At 36.6% G+C, this 17,423-nt stretch overlaps 1 non-coding gene and 1 pseudogene across 1 annotated transcript; both read left to right on the top strand.

Annotated features, from left to right (window-relative positions):
* The first annotated feature begins 10,460 nt into the window (after positions 1-10,460).
* LOC141572801 (GTP-binding nuclear protein Ran-like) lies at positions 10,461-10,828 on the top strand (annotated as a pseudogene).
* A 2,059-nt stretch (positions 10,829-12,887) lies between these two features.
* On the top strand, positions 12,888-12,969 carry TRNAS-UGA (transfer RNA serine (anticodon UGA)). The gene has a single exon. It is a non-coding gene; the product is annotated as a tRNA-Ser (tRNA).
* The last annotated feature ends 4,454 nt before the right edge of the window (positions 12,970-17,423 follow it).

A 17,423-nucleotide genomic window follows, 5' to 3' on the forward strand; every position in this document is an offset into this window, starting at 1 on the left:
TTCCTAGATACTTTAGAAATATTGCATATTGTGAATGGATTTTTTTTACTATATTTTCTAGTTGGTTATGATGACTATAAAGAAATACTATTAATTTCTATGCTGACCTCTTATCTGTCTTGCAGAATTCTCCTCAGTTTTACATTTCTCAGTTGATTCCTATATCATTTAAAAATGACAAAACAGTGCTCCTTTTATATCCCCTTCCCTATTTATTCCCTCATACCAGCCTGGACCACCTTGCTGAACTTGTTTCCTTTTTCAAGGCCCAGCTCAAACACCACCTTCTTTGACAGTCTTAGCTAATTGCCTGACTTCCTACACAATCAGTCCTCCTTGAGTCCCACCTAAGTTAAATGAGCTACCCACATGCTTCACTAACACTTTCTACATACCTCCACTATACTAATCAGCACATTGCATCCAAATTACTGGTTTACATATTTCTCCACGAAAGAATGAACTCTACCTTATCTTACTCATGCCTCACACCAAGCCTGGTACCAAACACATAATGCTCATGCTATAAATGGTTGATAAGTGAATATATTGAGTAGGCCAAGATGTTGCACAATGTTCATTCAGCACCCAGATAGAACAAATCGGTATTAATATAATCACTTATTTGAGTAATTCATATTAAACAGGTTTCTTGAATTCAATAAATATCTATACAAAATCCCCAAAATTACACAAAATAAAGTAAAACTCATTCTTCTTTTTTTTAATTAATATTTTAAGTTATGATGTTTAAGAACTAAGCAAGTTAAAAGATTACAAGGAAAACATTAAATGAACTTATGATTAATAGTACACTAATATATACTTTCCCTGAAAATTTCTAGGAAATATGGAATGTTATAAAGACAGTGAAAACACAAGTACTCTATAAAAGATAACTTCCTGTGAGAGACAGAATTTGAGTTTTAAAAAAGAAAAGTTAAATAGGAATTTGAGATAATGCCTTCTAAAAAAACTTTTTTCCATAAAAAATGAAAAGTTTTCATTTTAAAGGTGAAATTTAACTGTCAGAGAAAGAGCCATGAAATATACACAATTTAAACATTATTAATCACAAAAACTAAGGTCTAAAACCAGGAATCTCAGCAACTGTACAAAGATGGTTCTAGGGTGAAAAAAACACTAATTGTACCTCTAATAGTAACAGCTAAAAGTTACTGAGGATTTATTATGTCAGACACTATACTAGTACTTCAGATATAATGTAATGTTCACATCTATAACTATAGTTTATATGTAATGTAATGCTCACATCTATATATAAAATACCATTAGATTATTAGATGAGAAAACCTAAACTCAAAGAGATTTATTTGCCAAAGATAATAAATGGAGAGATTGTTTATCTGACTCTACAGAACCTCTATTAACCACTAAACTTAAGTAAGCAAATGCCTCTATGCTGAGATTAAAGGCAAGGAAAAGCTAATCAGTCCCAATATATCTTCTTCAATTATTTACTACAGTCTCCAAATTTCTGCCTTTAAAGACTTCAAAATAGGACCTTAGAAAGACTGTGAAAATATTTGATGGAAGAAGTGAATCAATAAGGACTAGACCAGAGAAGAACAACAAGGACCAACACATTGAGGAGATAGGAAGGACACAAACCTAAAAGGACGTGTCAAAAGGAGGAGGCATGGAATCAAAAGCACAAAATCCTAATAAGTTAACATTTTTAAGCACTCACTATTGCCTGCTTTACAATTTTACCAAATTCATCTATGCCTCTTGGGCGACATGAGAAGATATTACTATAGTAAGTATTAGTAAGTAAGATAACGTGGTAGGCAAGGAACTGCTCCCTCATTATTCCTTCTAAAAACATAACCTTCCACAGTACAATTATAGAAAATAAGGAGAATTAAATTATAAACTATGAGGCAGCATTTAAATATTAAGTTTACAAAGTATTTTTAATGACGTGCACAATGCTTATTCCATAACAGTAAGTCCAAAAATAAAACCAAAGTTTAAAATTTTAGGGATAATGTTTTCTAAAATTTGTAAAATTATGCATAGAAAAAAAGGCTTTAAAGAAATACTGAGGAAAGATAACTTTAAAAAACAAGACAATATTCTTTCATTCTCATCATCTTTACATCAAAATTTCGAGGCCAAGACCAGTAATGTGCCAAATGCAAATTTGGAAACAACACTAGAGGGCGCTCTAGCAGAGCTTATGTAGTGGTTTCCAAACTTTAAATGTGGGTCCTGCATCAAAATCACCTGAAGAGATTGTTAAAACAGCTTGCTAGACCCCACCCCTTGTGTTTGTAATTCAGTAGATACTGCATTTCTAACAAGCTCCCAGGTGATGCTAATGCTGCTGGTCTGGAAACCACACTCTGAGAACCACTGGTCTAAATCCACTTAATTATTATGTGCGTGTATTTATATACACATATATTTAATTAACATGTAATTTAATTTAGGTTTATTTATCATTTTATTTATTATATTATTTGTTATTATTTTCCATTTAATTTACTAACTATAATTAATAATTACAGTTCTGTGCTAATTTATAAAGCTTCATAGTTACCTAGATTTGTTAGGTTACCTGTTGTTATGAGGTATTTTATTCCATACTAAAAAATATATACATAGGCTTTCTGTATATTGATTGATAGAATGAGACAAAAATCTGACCTAACTGAAGCTGGTGAGAGTCTGCTTTACAGAGAGAGCATTGCTTTGATGCTGCCTTATTAATTTCTAAATTTACTTACAAAATAAACAAAGAACTGTTAATAAGAAAGCAAGAATTTGAAGGCATTCTAATTTTTAAAAAATAGAGTTGTAGGGGAAAATGAAAAGATAAAAGCGGTCTCTTTCCCTAGTCTTTTATCTCACTGCCCCCCTAAAGGTATCAGAAATTATTCTCCATAAAATTTCACCCACATTAAGCCCTGTTCAAAGGAGGATCTCCATCACAGAATGACAATGATGATCTTTCTACAGCATGTGACAAATGGCAGCATAATGTGCTGGTGAAAAAAAGCAGAAATGTTTACAGATCTATTAACTTATTTGTTAAATGAACCATTTCTTGACGAGATTTTCCAACTCTCTAGCTGCATTTTCAAAGTTCTGTAGCAGCACATTTCTAAATATCCTAAAACAAAAAACAATAAAGACAAAGATAATCTAATTCTTTGAATACTATGTCTGCTCTAATTTAATTTCTACTTTGCTACATTCAAAGAACATAATAAATGGGAAGGACATTAATAGTCTTTGTGATTTTCTGATAAGAAAACTATAAAGAATCCAATGTAGTTTTACAGGAATTAAATGTCAGAATATAATAATTTGGCTTATTTACAGAGTGACTGGTACATTAAGACCAAATTTTGAAGCCAAGGTATGAGTTTATATTCTAAGAAAAGAATCAGTATCAAGATTTGGCAATCCTTGGGGTGACGAAAATGTTTGGGAACTAAATAGAGGTGGTGGCAGTTGCACAACATTGCAAATGTATGAACTGCCACTGAATTGCTCGCTATACAATGGTTAATTTTAGGTTATGTCAATTTAACCTCAATTTTAAAAAATACATAAAAGTAAAACAAAAAGGTGGCAAGACAACTACAATTTTCAAGTCCTATTAAGATTCTTACTCCTGACATTTTGCAAGAGAACAAAAACTTTTAAAAGAAAAATGGTTGGATTTCTTATATATAAACCCAATGGACAAATAATCTTAAAAGCTAATCTCCTAAAAATATTTAATTTGATTGGTGTCCCCCACCCACCTGGCTCTTCATTTACTCTCCCAGTCCCAGTCTGACTTCACACGTTGTTCTTAATTCCAGGGAAAATATCAGAAATTTCTGAGAAAAACTTTACACGTATTATGGCAAAAAGTAAAGAGATACATGGGTTACTTTTAACTAGATGAGATTCAGATAGCTTGCATCTTTCAAAATAAATACAAAGGTAAGCTTTTGTTGGACCTCTTCTTGGGAATCTTTTTAAAAGTATGTTAAGGTTCCTTGCTACACTTTGATTAAACCTCCAAATTTTTACTCAACCACACTATCAAATGTGTGGAAGAATAAAAATATTTTCAGATGTTCATGGTTGAAAAATATTTTTTTCCTCACATTCACCCTTTCTAAGGAAGCTACTGGAGTACATGCTTCCCTAACCTGAGACAGTAAACCTTGAAAGAGGAAGATGTGATCCAGGAAACAATAGAAAACATTACAGGAGAAAACTGAAGTGAGATCCCAGGATGACAGATGAGCAGCAGTAGGCTTAAAAGCAACTGGTCCAGACTGGAGAAAAGGATAGAAGAGCTCTCTAGAAGGTATCCCTGAATGACAGGAAGGAAGGATGGAGAAAAGGAGTGAAGGAAGGAGAAAGGGAGGGAAAGAAGGAAAGAGGAAAGGAAGGAAGGCAGGAAGGGAGGAAGAAGGAATGGGGGGAAGAATAGATGGAGAGAGAGAGGAAGAGAAATCTAACAGATTACCTGACATGTTTAAATATGATGAGAGATTTACAGTTCTGTCAGAGTATTTGGGGATGAATTGGTGATAATCAGATAGAAAATTAAGCAGACAAAAAAGAACAATATAATCATTAATGCCTAGGAAAACAAAGGTTCTAGCACAAAGGAAATCTAATCATAGTATAATATGTGGCCTAGCTCTAATAATTACATAATCATAATAATACAAACACGGAACATTGTTTTAACTAAATATCATCATAAAATTTAAAAGATAAGATACAGGAAAAGAGGAGTATATTTAAAAAGCTGAAGGTTTATATTTTATAGTAGAGATAAAATCTGAAACTAAAAATCCAAGAAACAGCAGTATAAAAGTAGTGTTTAGAAAGATGGAAGCAAATAGCAGAATAAACAGCTACTATAAGCATTAAAGGTAGTTATCATATCTGGAGAGTTAGATATGAGAATGGAATCATGATACAGGGAATGCTGTTTTTTCATTAAAAGTTGTGTTATACTACAGTAGCTTGCTTTTAATAAGTGCTTGTATCATTAGCTAAATTGTAAAACAATATTTATAGATTTCTATAATACCAACTGTTGGGCTTGTATCTTATCTTAAAAATCAAACAAAAGTATTATGTCATATGAAACAATTATTTAAATGTTGTTTAAATTAAAACATGTTTATCAGTACATAAATATTTACTCAAGTTAAAATCTTATTTGAGCATCTGATGGGATATAGACTTAGGAAAAAAGTGTCATAGAATTTCAAAAATCATATTTTTAACAACTGTTGTTGATTTTACCTTCTAGATTATTAAAAACCTCATGTTACTAATGTCACCCAAGGTAAGACGACCCTTTTATATGTTCTAAGAACTTACTACTATTACATAAGATATACAGATATAACTTTCTAATTTAAAATGCACTCTAGTTTAGGGTAAAAAATATAACTCTTCATTTCAGAGCTCATCAGTAGTAGAATGGCCCTAAATCTTACTACATATTTACTTGAATAATGAGTCAACAACACAAAAATGGGCAGCAGTTTTGTAATCAAGATATTCTACCAACAGAGTATGAAATTAAATGTCTTCTAACTTACTATCTCTCTCACAACATATTAGTTTTTCAGAGTATTAAAATTGTGCAATATAACTTATCAAGGAAATATTAAGAATTAGGTTAAAGATGACAAATTGAGCACACTCTTATCTTCTCTCCCTCTCAAGACTCCATTAAAATTGTAGAGTTGAGTTCCTAAATGATCAGAGCAAATACACCAAACCTGGAACAGTGTTTATGAGGGAACTGAACAAAGAAGGGAACACTGGACAGCTGGTTGGCTCAGTTGGTTAGAGGGCAGTGCTCATAACACCCAGGTTGCCGGTTTGATTCCCACACTGGCCAGTGAGCAGTGCCCTCCACAACTAAATTGGAAGAAGGAGAAGTAGAAGAAGAAGAAAAGCTGAGAATAAAAAATGAAATGGCCCACATACATTTTTTTTTTTAAAGTTGCTGCTATACTTCCAGTTCATAAGATTTCATTTTTCCCAAAAGGATACCAAGTGAAATCATGATAAATCTATTTGAATGTGTCAAAGGCATTTCAAATATAATACATCTTACAATGGAATTCTAGATTCCCCAGCACAGGTCCTCAACCTACTCTCCATTCCTAGATCATTTGCATACCCTCAGTATGTTTATTCAACATTTAGGGAAGAGGCTGTCCTCTACTCAGAGAAGGGCCACAAGGAAGCCTTCTGGTGGTGTGCAGTCTCTTCTATTGTTCAGAACAATTCAGTTCTAGCCTCCATTATATTCCATATAAATGGAAATATTTTTAAGATAGGGTAGGTGGAAAAAAGCAGCTTTTTAAAAAGTGTGTGTTTCTATAAATAATATGTATCATTGTTTTTAAAGATAGACAAGATCCCAACACATTCTGATGCAAAGAATCTAGAGCAAGATCTGGAAATGTGAATTTTGAACATGCGCTCCCTCCCACACACACACACATGCACACACTCACCTGGGTGATCCCGGTGCAGGTGTTCTGCGGAGTGCCCTTTGAGAAATGGTGCATCAACGTATCTTGAATCTGGGAAAGAGTGTATGTGCAAAACAGAAACATGATGAAATAAGAATGTAGAGTTTGGAACTGATGTTGAAGCAGGAAGAATGAGAGACAATAGAATAGGAAAATAAAACATAATACATCAATTCAATGAACTATTATGCAACCACTAAAATAATAATTACAGTGACAGAAACAGAGGACATGGGATCATTTTAAGTTATGTTAATCAACACATACACAAAATACAAGAAATCTAGTTCAAAGATGGGCAAAAGAATTTGTGACAAAATGGATGGACCTTGAGGGCCTTATACTGAGAAGTGAGATAAGTCAGTGAAAGTCAGATACTGTATGATATCACTAATGTGTGTAATCTGAAAAAGTTGAACTCATAACAACAGAGAGTGGAATGGTGATTACCAAGGACAAGGGATGGGGGAATTGGGGAGATGTTCTTTAAAGGCACAAACTTGCAGCTAGTAGACAAATACATCCTAGGGATCTAATGCACAGCATAGTGATTATAGGAAACAATATTATATACTTCAAAGTTTCTAACAGACTATATCTTAACTGTTCTCACCATAAAAAGAGAAATACAAATTTTGTTAACATGATAGAGGTACTAGCTAATGCTACAATGGTTACCATAATGCAATATATTAATATAAATGTATCAAATCAACACATTGTACACCTTAAACCTGCACAATGTTATATGTCAATTAAACTCTCAATTTTTAAAAAATAGGCAAAGGACTTGAATAGACATTTCTCCAAAGAAGATATACTAGTGGCCAATAAGCACACGAAAGAGCTCATCATTAGTCATTAGGGAAATACAAATCCAAACCACAATGAGATACCACTTCACATCTACTAAGATGGCTATAGTTTTTTAAAATGGAAAATAACTTATGATGCAGAGAAATTGGAACCCTCATGCATTGCTGAGGGAGTGTAAATGGTGCAGCCGCTGTGGAAAACCGTTTGGCAGTTCCTCAAAAAGTTAAACATAGAATTACCATACGCTCCCACAACTCCACTTCTAGGTGTATACCCAGGAGAAGTGAAAACAGATGTTTGACGACTTGTACATGAATGTTCATAGCAGCATTATTCGTAACAATAGCCAAAAGGTAGAAACAATACAATGATGAGTAGATAAACAAAATGTGGTACCTATACAATGAACTGTATTCAGCCAAAAAAGAAATGAAATTCTAAAACTACAACATGGATAACACTTGGAAACATTACACTAAGTGAAATAAGCCAGACAAAAAAAAAGGATAAATATTGTATGATTCCACTTAGAGGTACCTACAGAGACAGAAAGTAGAATAGAGGATACCAGGTGCTAGGGAGAGAGAGGAATGAAGAGTTATTGTTTAACGGATACAGAGTTTCTGTTTGGGATGATCAAAAAGTTCTGGAAATGGATAGTGGTGATGGTTATACATTGTAAATGTACTCAATGCCCCTGAATTCTACACTTAAAAACAGTTAAAGTGGTAGAGTTTATGTTATGTATATTTTATCACAATTTTTAAGAGCAAGTAACAGTAAAATATTGTCAAAATACACAAAATAAAGATATGAAGTGGTGATATATGCTATAATATGGATGAACCTTGAAGACATTATACTAAGTGAAAGAAGCTAAACACAAAAATCGACATATCATACGGTTCCATTTATATGAAATGTACAGAATAGGCAAGTCTATAGCAACAGAAAGCTGATTAGTGGTTGCCAGGGGTTGGGGAAAGTTGGGGGGGTGGGGAGTGAATACCTAATGGGTACAGCATTTGCTTTTCAAGTGATGAAAATGTTCTGTAATAGTGGTGATGGTTGCAAATCGTGAGTGTATTGGAAGCCCCTGAAATGTACACTTTATTAATTAAAATGGTGATTTTACTTCAATGAAACAAAAGCAGAAAAATTGTCACATGTACAGTTAAAACTATGTAAAAATATATGTAGGTATAAGGGGGAAAACAAAGTAGAAATACCAAAAAAAAAAAAAAAAAAAGGTCTCAGTTGGGTTGAATAATTTTTTCTATTTTTTCAAACTTTTTATTAACATTACTATATTGTTTTCATAACAAAAAGAGAATTATCATGTACCTACTATATAAGCATTGTGCTAGGCATTTTCATGAATCATGAGTACTTTCCCACATGCTGGGTGAACAGGAAACACTTCCTAAAAACATGTAAGTGAGCAAAAGAATCTAGTTATGAGGTATAAAAACTGAATCTGTTAGTTATGTGTTGTTTAACAAATAACCCCCCCAAACATGGTAGCTTTAAGCAACAATTCTTTGGATGATATCTTTGTATAGTTAAGGCATAAACATAAATGTGCTCTTTAAGGTCAAGACTTGATTTTCCTACATAATTTAATAACCCCCAAAAGAAATCAGAATTAGTGAGAGAATTATTTTGTAAAAAAGTAGGACAGTGTTATAGTTATAATTCCTTAAAGTCATAAAAAGACTTGTCTGTGGATCTAGTTGTTTCCCTGTCAATTATACCATAATACATTGATCATAGCTGTATTTTGATGCAGTCTTTCAAATTATTTTTCTGATCTCTGTTCTTAATTTCAGTTGCCTTTATACAAGGTGTGCTCAAAACATACAGTGAATGCTGCTTCCGAATGCCATCCAACAGAAAGGCAGGGATCTTCAATATGGGAAGCGGTGCATCGAACCTTAGTAACAGTGTAAGACAAGTTTCAACTTGTTCGTTGCAGTCAGTCGGGTGTAAGCTACGGTTGAGAGAAGGTGTGTTTTAACGTGTGCCATAAATCATGGATCACGAACAAACACATTAATATGAAATGGGCAAACAGTTTCATCCTCCATCATGACAACGATCTGTGTCACACATCACTTCTGGTACGGCAATTTCTGTCAAATAAAAACATGACAGTGTGTCCTTATCTGCCTTATTCACCAGATCTGGCACCGTGCAACTTCTGGCTCTTTCCCCCAAGTCAAAATGACCATGAAAGGTAAACATTTTGAATTGATTCAGGACATGAAGGAACCACGACAGCACAATTAAAGACACTCACAACAGAGAACTTTCAGAACTGCTTCAGAAAGGGGCAAGAATGATTGGGTAAGTGTGTTCAAAGCAAGGGGGAGTATTTTGAGGGGGGTTAATGGCAATGTCTCTTTTACTGTAATAATTTTTTTTATTTATACATTCACTGTATTTTGTGATCACACCTCGAAAAAACCAGGTGGATCTCAGACAAGAAAAAGCTAAAGGAGTTTGTCACCACCAAATAAGTATTACAAGAAATGTTAAAGGGACTTCTTTAAAAAGAAGGGGGAAAAAAAGATCATAAATATGAATAAAAAATGGCAATAACTACATACCTATCAATAATCACTTTAAATGTAAATGGATTTAATGCTCGAATTAAAAGGCATAGGATGACTGGATAAGAAAATAAGACCCTTACATACATATAATATCTACAAGAGGTCCGCTTCAGATAGAAAGACACATACAGACTGAAAGTAAAGGGATAGAAAAAGATATTTTATGAAAATGGAAAAAAAAAAAGCTGAGGACAAATACTTATGTCAGACAAAATAGACTTTAAGTCATTATGCAATGCATGATTGTATATTATATAAAACTCCATTGTAGTAGATTTGGGAGCAATTCTCTTGATAGCCTTGAAGAAGCCAGCTACCATGCTATAGAGAGGTTCCATATGGCAAGGTACAGTGGGTAGCCTCTAGGAGCTTAGAATTGTCCTCCACATCATCTGGCTGGTGAGTTTGAGAAGTACCTTGGGTGTTGAGGCCCAACCTTTTTTCTTCCATACCCACAGAGGACATCTAAGCCCAGTGTGCCACTATAATGTTTGATGTAACTTTGAGAGTTACTTACAAGAATGTGCCTAAATGGCATAGAGATCTGGTATGAGTATGTGAAAACATCCTCATTGTGTTGTGTGGCAACAAAGTGGGTATTAAGGACAGGAAAGTTAAGGCAAAATCAATTGTCTTCCACAAAAGAAGAATCTTCAGTACTATGACATTTCTGCTAAAAGTAACTACAACTTTGAAAAACCCTTCCTCTGGCTTGCTAGAAAACTAACTGGAGACCCTAATTTGGAGTTTGTTGCCATGCTGCTCTTGCCCCACCAAAGTTTGTCCTGGACAATGAGCAATGATTTAGAAGTTGTTCAGACAACTGCTCTCCCATATAAGGATAATAACCTGTGAGAAAAAGGAGCTAGAGTCCAGTATCAGAAGTCTAGTTTTATAGACAACTGTACTGTGATGTCAGTGGTGCCGTGTGTTTGCCACTTTATTATACAGTTAAGGAGAACACATGCTTAATCTTTGGGGTGCTGAAAGAGATGAATGGGCTTCAGAGTGAATGTAGTAGTTAAAAAATACCTTCATTTTTTTGGACCTGCATATTTAGCTTTATTGAAACACAGGTGTTTCCTTATTGAGTTTCAAATATAAGACTGCCACAGTCACATCACAATATTCTGTGTTGAAATCTTGTTTGTTACTGTCGTGCCCATTCCTTTTCATTTAGAATCAGAACAAAGTTGTATTCAATTTTTTTTTTAAAGGAAGAGAAAGATTTTTTCAGTAAATATTAACATCATTCAACTGCATGGAAGAAAATAACATGAGGGTAAAGGGGATCAAATATCTGGAGATGATGGCAAGAGAACTGACTCTGGCTGGTGAACACACAATGCGATATATAGATGACGTATTACAGAATTGTACACCTGAAACCTATGTATCTTTACTAACAATTGTCACTCCAATAAACTTTAATTTAAAAAAGAAAACAATAAAAAAAGCTTCAAGATCAAGATATAACTAATAAAATAGTAAGATTATAGTTTATCTCAGAGCACACACAGAATCTAAGCACAAAATAAAAAGACAAAAATGTATTTCTTCTGTATAGTTTCTATCGGAAAAGTGCAAGAAAAGTTGATATATGATCAAACTTATGCCTAGAAATGTCCCTAATAACTCTATTTCTATATGGTATTCATAGAGAAGTTGGGACCACTTGTGTAGCTCCACCAAATTAAAAACAGAGATAAAACGTCTAAAAGCAACAATCTCAAATTAGATAAGTCATTCTTACAATTCTCAAGTACTTTGTTTCCCTTCCACAATTAAATCGATCTAGATACTTAGTTACACCATAATTTAGTTAATATTAAAAAGTCTCAAGAAAATGCACACACCTGTCAACTGAGGTCATTTAACATTCAGGCTTCCAAAGGGCAAGGATTTGCCTTCCTGCCTTAATATCAAATGTAACATTATGAGAAAAACGGTGACGTTTCCACGTACTGTTTTAGAAATTTGAACTACTAAAAGTCCACCTATTATTTTTCCCACATTTTCCATCAACAAACTGCACTTGCTGCTAGTGAGGCACCATGTGCTACGATTAGGAAATACGCATGCGCCGTGAAATCTGCCCCACCAACCCTTGAGCCACATTCCCCGGCGCCTCATTTCTCTTAAGTGGGCGACGATAGCACAGATCTACCCGGTTAGAGAGCTTTAACAAAATAACGCAAATAAAGCACCCAAGTGCAGTAGCTACACTTAACAAAGGAGAGAATTCATGGCATTTAAAGTTAGACTGCCGAACTAATGCGCAGAACTTGGTTCTCAAACCACCTCCAAGGTTCCCCATCACTTGAGACAGCTGAGACCACACTTGGGACCTGATGTCTTCCACTAAGGCTCAGCAATGAAAGGATCACTGGGGAGAGATAAGAAATGACTGCACGGACAGGCACCCAGGAGTGCCACCCGGAGCAGCCGAGCTCCTCACGCCTCCATCTCCCCTCCAGCAATCCCACAAGACGAGGGTTCAAATCGACGCAACCACCGCGGGAAAACGCTGCCCGAGAACCATCCCCTGGCAGAAATTTTCCAGCGCGCGGGCCCCCAGCACAGAAAGGGACAGATCTTTGTTTCACAGCTCTCTCTATAACCTAATGGAGAAGCGGAAGAGCAAAATCCGGGTCAGCGACCGGAAGCCAAACAAGGTTGTGATTTTCCGAGCCTAGATAAGGGAGAGGTTCCGAAGACCTTCTACTTAAAGGAGTTTCTATTAGCTCTTCGTGTCCACGATGTACTTCCCCCAACTTGAACCGTCAGCCCCGCCGTCTCTCTACAGAGCGAAGCTCCGAGGGAGGTTGTAGCCCCGCCTGCTGGTGGGTCTGGCGCGCGTGCGCGCATAGTTGTGACTGTACTAAAGTGTCTCTGCCCTTCTTCCTTCCTTGTAGCAGCGATGGCCGAGTGGTTAAGGCGTTGGACTTGAAATCCAATGGGGTCTCCCCGCGCAGGTTCGAACCCTGCTCGCTGCGGAAGCAGGAAGCTTCTGTTTTTTCCGTGGTGTTCGCGCTAAGAAGAAAATACTGTCGTCTCTCGCGGTTAGCTACTAACTTTAAAATCTTGTTCTGCAATGTGAAGAGCAAGTTCGCTAAATAAAAATAAAATGGATATTAATATTGGTTAAGATTTCAGGCTATCACTGCCCAAAGAAGCCAGATGGCAGATACATCCATATACTAGAACACTACCCACTGCTGCCAACTTTGGGGGACTAATGAAAACTACCTGAAGAAATTTGTGCCCTAACTGCATAGATTACCAGGAAAATTGCAGCCGACCCACCTGATGCATTGCAGCACTGCTTAGCATGATTTATGAAGCTATTTTGTTTTAGCACACCATGTCCATTGTTTTCCAAGTCCCCTCTAGCCTTGACAAGGCACCCATGCCCATCTTTGGAGGCCCTGTGTTCCCATGACCCCAGAAACATCTGGTCTTAGGCCTTCTCTACATTGCTAGAGTGCAGATAACTAATAATGACACCTGTCTTAGCCCCAGCAGGGGTTAAAGGGACAGAAGCTCTGACACTGAAAATTTTCAGGTAAAACAGATGGCTTGTTCTACCTAAAGAACTGATGGAGAAAACTTAAGCTTTCAGCTCTTGTTCTAACAACTAGTTTTCTTCCCAACCTACACAAAATTGATCAGCCAAGCTCACCCAAGTTGGTAGACTGGATGCCATGGAAATGAGTTATTTCCTCTTTTTCCTTCCCACTCTCCCCACACCTTATCTTTCATGGATTGGACTCTGAGGCCTACAGAGTGGATGTGATGGACTTAGATTTACCTTAGCTGCTTTGTCTGGTACTGGGCTTCCAGGGGAGGAATGAGTGAGCAAGGCCAGGTCTCCCGCAGTATCTCCAGGCCATTCAAAAGATTCCAGTGACAGAGAACATGGCCCATGGGCTTTATGCTCTTGATGCTCTCTGCTGCTTGAGATCAGGGATGGAGAAGAGTCAGGGCTTGGTAAGCTTCTCATTCAGGTGCTGAGGTAGGGTACGGTCAGATCATAAATCTCTTGATCTCCACTCCAGGGATCTCAGAGCCTCTTTGTTTTCCCACATCACATGTGTCCACAAAGACTTTGAGAGAATATGTTTCCCTCCCAAACTTATTTATCTGAGACAAGATTCTCAGAGTATTTGTCCAGTGAGGAAACTTTAGACAAAATTTGTCTGTTACACTTACTTTTTGTACATGCCTCTAGTGCACAAGTAAGCAAACTTTTTGTGTAAAATGTCAGCTAGTAAAGATTTTAGGCTTTGCAGGCCATGTAGTTTCTGCTGCAACTACTCAGCTCTGCTTTTCGTAGCATGAAAGAAGCCATAAACAAATGAGTGTGGCCATATTCCAACAAAACTTATTTACAGAAGCAGGCAGCAGGCTGGATTTGGCCCCTAGACTATACTTTACCAAACCCTGCTCTAGAGGACTCTCCCCAGTATAATAAAAAAGGTCTTTTGAAGTTATAATTATTAAAATATGAGTAATTGGGACACTGTTAAGAGGCTAGTTAACATTTCACTAGTCCTTCCTAGTTTATACACATCTATGAAACCTTACAATTTCCATTAACATAAAGATACCAAGAAAGGACATCAGTAATATACACCTGAGACAAAATTGGAAGCGAATTTTTCTAAGATCATTTTATCTCAACACAGCAGAATGGCCCAGAACCTTCCAGAATCCTCTCCTATACATTGTGCTTGTCTGCTCCATTGACTATTATGACTGGATGGGGTACAGGCCCTGGAACTGCTTGCTTATTCTCTCCTCTTTCTGTATTTTGCCACATAGGCTACTAGTCTACAAAATAGAAGTACTGTATCTGCTGTTGTAAACAAAGCCCTTCAGCCCAGGCACAACTTATGATGTGATGCGAATCCAGGTTTATTTGTGAAGTAGATTGAATGAGTGGGAAGAACAAGGGCTTTGAAGTCAGAGGGACCTGGCTTCAAATCCAGGCTCTTTCCCTTTCTTGCCATATAACTTTGGGCAGGTCGCTTAACCTCTCTAAGCCTTAGTCTCCTTGTCTACTAAGTGGTAATAATCATTATTTCTAATGTCAGTATTAACTGCCATTTTCTGAGCTCCAACCACAGGTGAGGCACTACAATAAGTGGTTTCCATGCATTGTCTCATGTAACCCTCAAAACAGGCCATGGCTAGTTTACCCATGAAGAACTGAGGATGCGATCTCATTCTGTTACTTCCCTTCCACTTTCCCCAGAGTGGGTCCCTCATAAAGGTGTCTGGGACCAACCTGAGGGGGCTATTGACAGGGATGAAAGAGGCCATTTGACTCATGTTTCTGGAGTGAAATTTTCTGCTCTGTTGTCTCCCTGAGGTGGATAAAGGGGTGCACAAGTTCCCTGAGAGTTGATGTACAAAGCTGCCCAGAGTAGGCTGTGGCAGAGGATGTATTTGGGACTGTGTGAGGCCTACTCCAAGAGTCTTACAGCTACTCTAACATTCTCTCTCATCTGGGCCTTCTTTTTTCCCTGATGCTTCTTACAGCTCATTATTGATTTTACAAATGTAATTTCCCAGCCTGTGTCACATTCCTCCTTCCAAATACAGCCCACCCCAATTTAAAATATATATATATATCTCAACTGCTTGATTATGTGTCAATGATCTGTAAATGCGAAACATCCTGTCTCTGGAAAGGAAAACCTGATTTGGAGGAGGGCTCACTCCTAGGTCCTTTGGACTGGACAAGTCTGTCCAGTCCCACCACCATTGCCTCCTTCTAGACACTGATCTAACCACCTTTTTCCCCTGCTCTCCTGCTCCCAGATCCCCAGTCGATCCCCACGACTGGCAGAGTAAAGGCCAAACTCCTAGTTTGGGAATCCCAGCAAACTGCCCTTCATGATTTGGCCCTAATATCTTTTTGACCTTCTCTCACACTACTCCCCAACATGATGAATCCGTAAGAGCAGCTAGACTGTTTTACACACTCAAGTAGAACAGACCTGGCCATTTCTGGCCCTTTCACACATTAACACCCTTGGCTAGAAACTCAATTGTTGATTAGGAATATACACACCCACCAACGTGCACATAACATACACACACAAATACCAACCCCCACACACACAAAAAAAAAAAAAAAAAAAAAATTAGAGGACAGACACATAAATAAGTTTAAAATATGTCATATAAGCAAAATTTAATTTCTGCTCCTCCTTTTCTGTCCCATGTTCAAGGACTATTCCAGAAAAGCTAACAGAAACAGACATATAAGAGAGACGGCCAAGAATTGAAACATAGGAATCCTATTTTATAGAAAGGCAAATAAAGCAGAATTTTTAAAATTAAATGATATTAATTTGCACATTGAATAGGGAATATATTCTCACGGTTCACAATCACAGTGTCTTCCTCTCACCCCAGTCCTCCTGCCACCACGGTCCCCTTCTGGGACCAGTTTTTATTTTCTCATTTTTTCCATTCAGTGCTTTCTTTATGAACATACAAGAACATAGATACTTTTTACACAATGTTAGCATACTATACAAAATGTTCTGAACATTCTTTTATTATTTAAAAATGTTTCCTAAACATCTTTCTATATAAAGAGCTTTTTCATGAAAAATGGCTTCTGATAACTCAAATTCCCTCCATAGGGAGAGCTCATGGCCTCGGAACAAATGGACCATAATTTATTTCATCAAATCACTACTGAAAACCATTAAAGTTGTTTTCAATCTTTTGATTTTACAAAAAAAAAAAACATGCTTCAAAGAAAATCTTATATATATAACATTTTCTAAAGCAAAGATCTTAATCCCTGTCATCCATTTTCATGTAGCATTGGGAGAAAGGGGTCAGCCCTTTTGCAGGTATCAGGAATATGGCACAAAATATCATGATGGTCAAAGAGTTCAGAAAGTATAGTCTAACCTCAATAAAGCTGAAAAAATAAACAAATGAATAAATAAAATAAAATAAAAGCATAGTCTACACAAATACCCCAGAAAGAAAAGGGAAACTCCTCCCTCTGCTAACCGATTCCATTTCAGCGAAAAGGAAAGGCCAGAAGTAAAAGTATTCATTTACCTTTTGACATCTCAAATGAGTTGATTCTTAGAAACTGTCCCTTCCCTTCCTCCATTTCCTCTCCTCTCTCCTTAACTCCATATTCTACCCAGAAACTGCTGGACTTCCTGCAATTTTTATTAACAATTCAAAATGCTCCAGTAATAATTTCCATAACCACAGCTTCTGTTAACTCACATGCTCTCTGGATGTAGTGTTCACTGCCTCTAGTTCATAAAAGGGACAACAAAGACTGGAATTACAAAAGAATGCAGGTCTGGCACATTCCCTGAAGAATGTCAAAGGTTATTTATAAGGCAAAGGAGTTATGGAGGGGTCCCTGAGACCTACTTTCAGTTACTGCTTCTGCTTACAGAAC

Source organism: Rhinolophus sinicus, linkage group LG07 (genome assembly GCF_036562045.2).
Source record: "Rhinolophus sinicus isolate RSC01 linkage group LG07, ASM3656204v1, whole genome shotgun sequence".
Classification (NCBI taxonomy): Eukaryota; Metazoa; Chordata; class Mammalia; order Chiroptera; family Rhinolophidae; genus Rhinolophus; species Rhinolophus sinicus.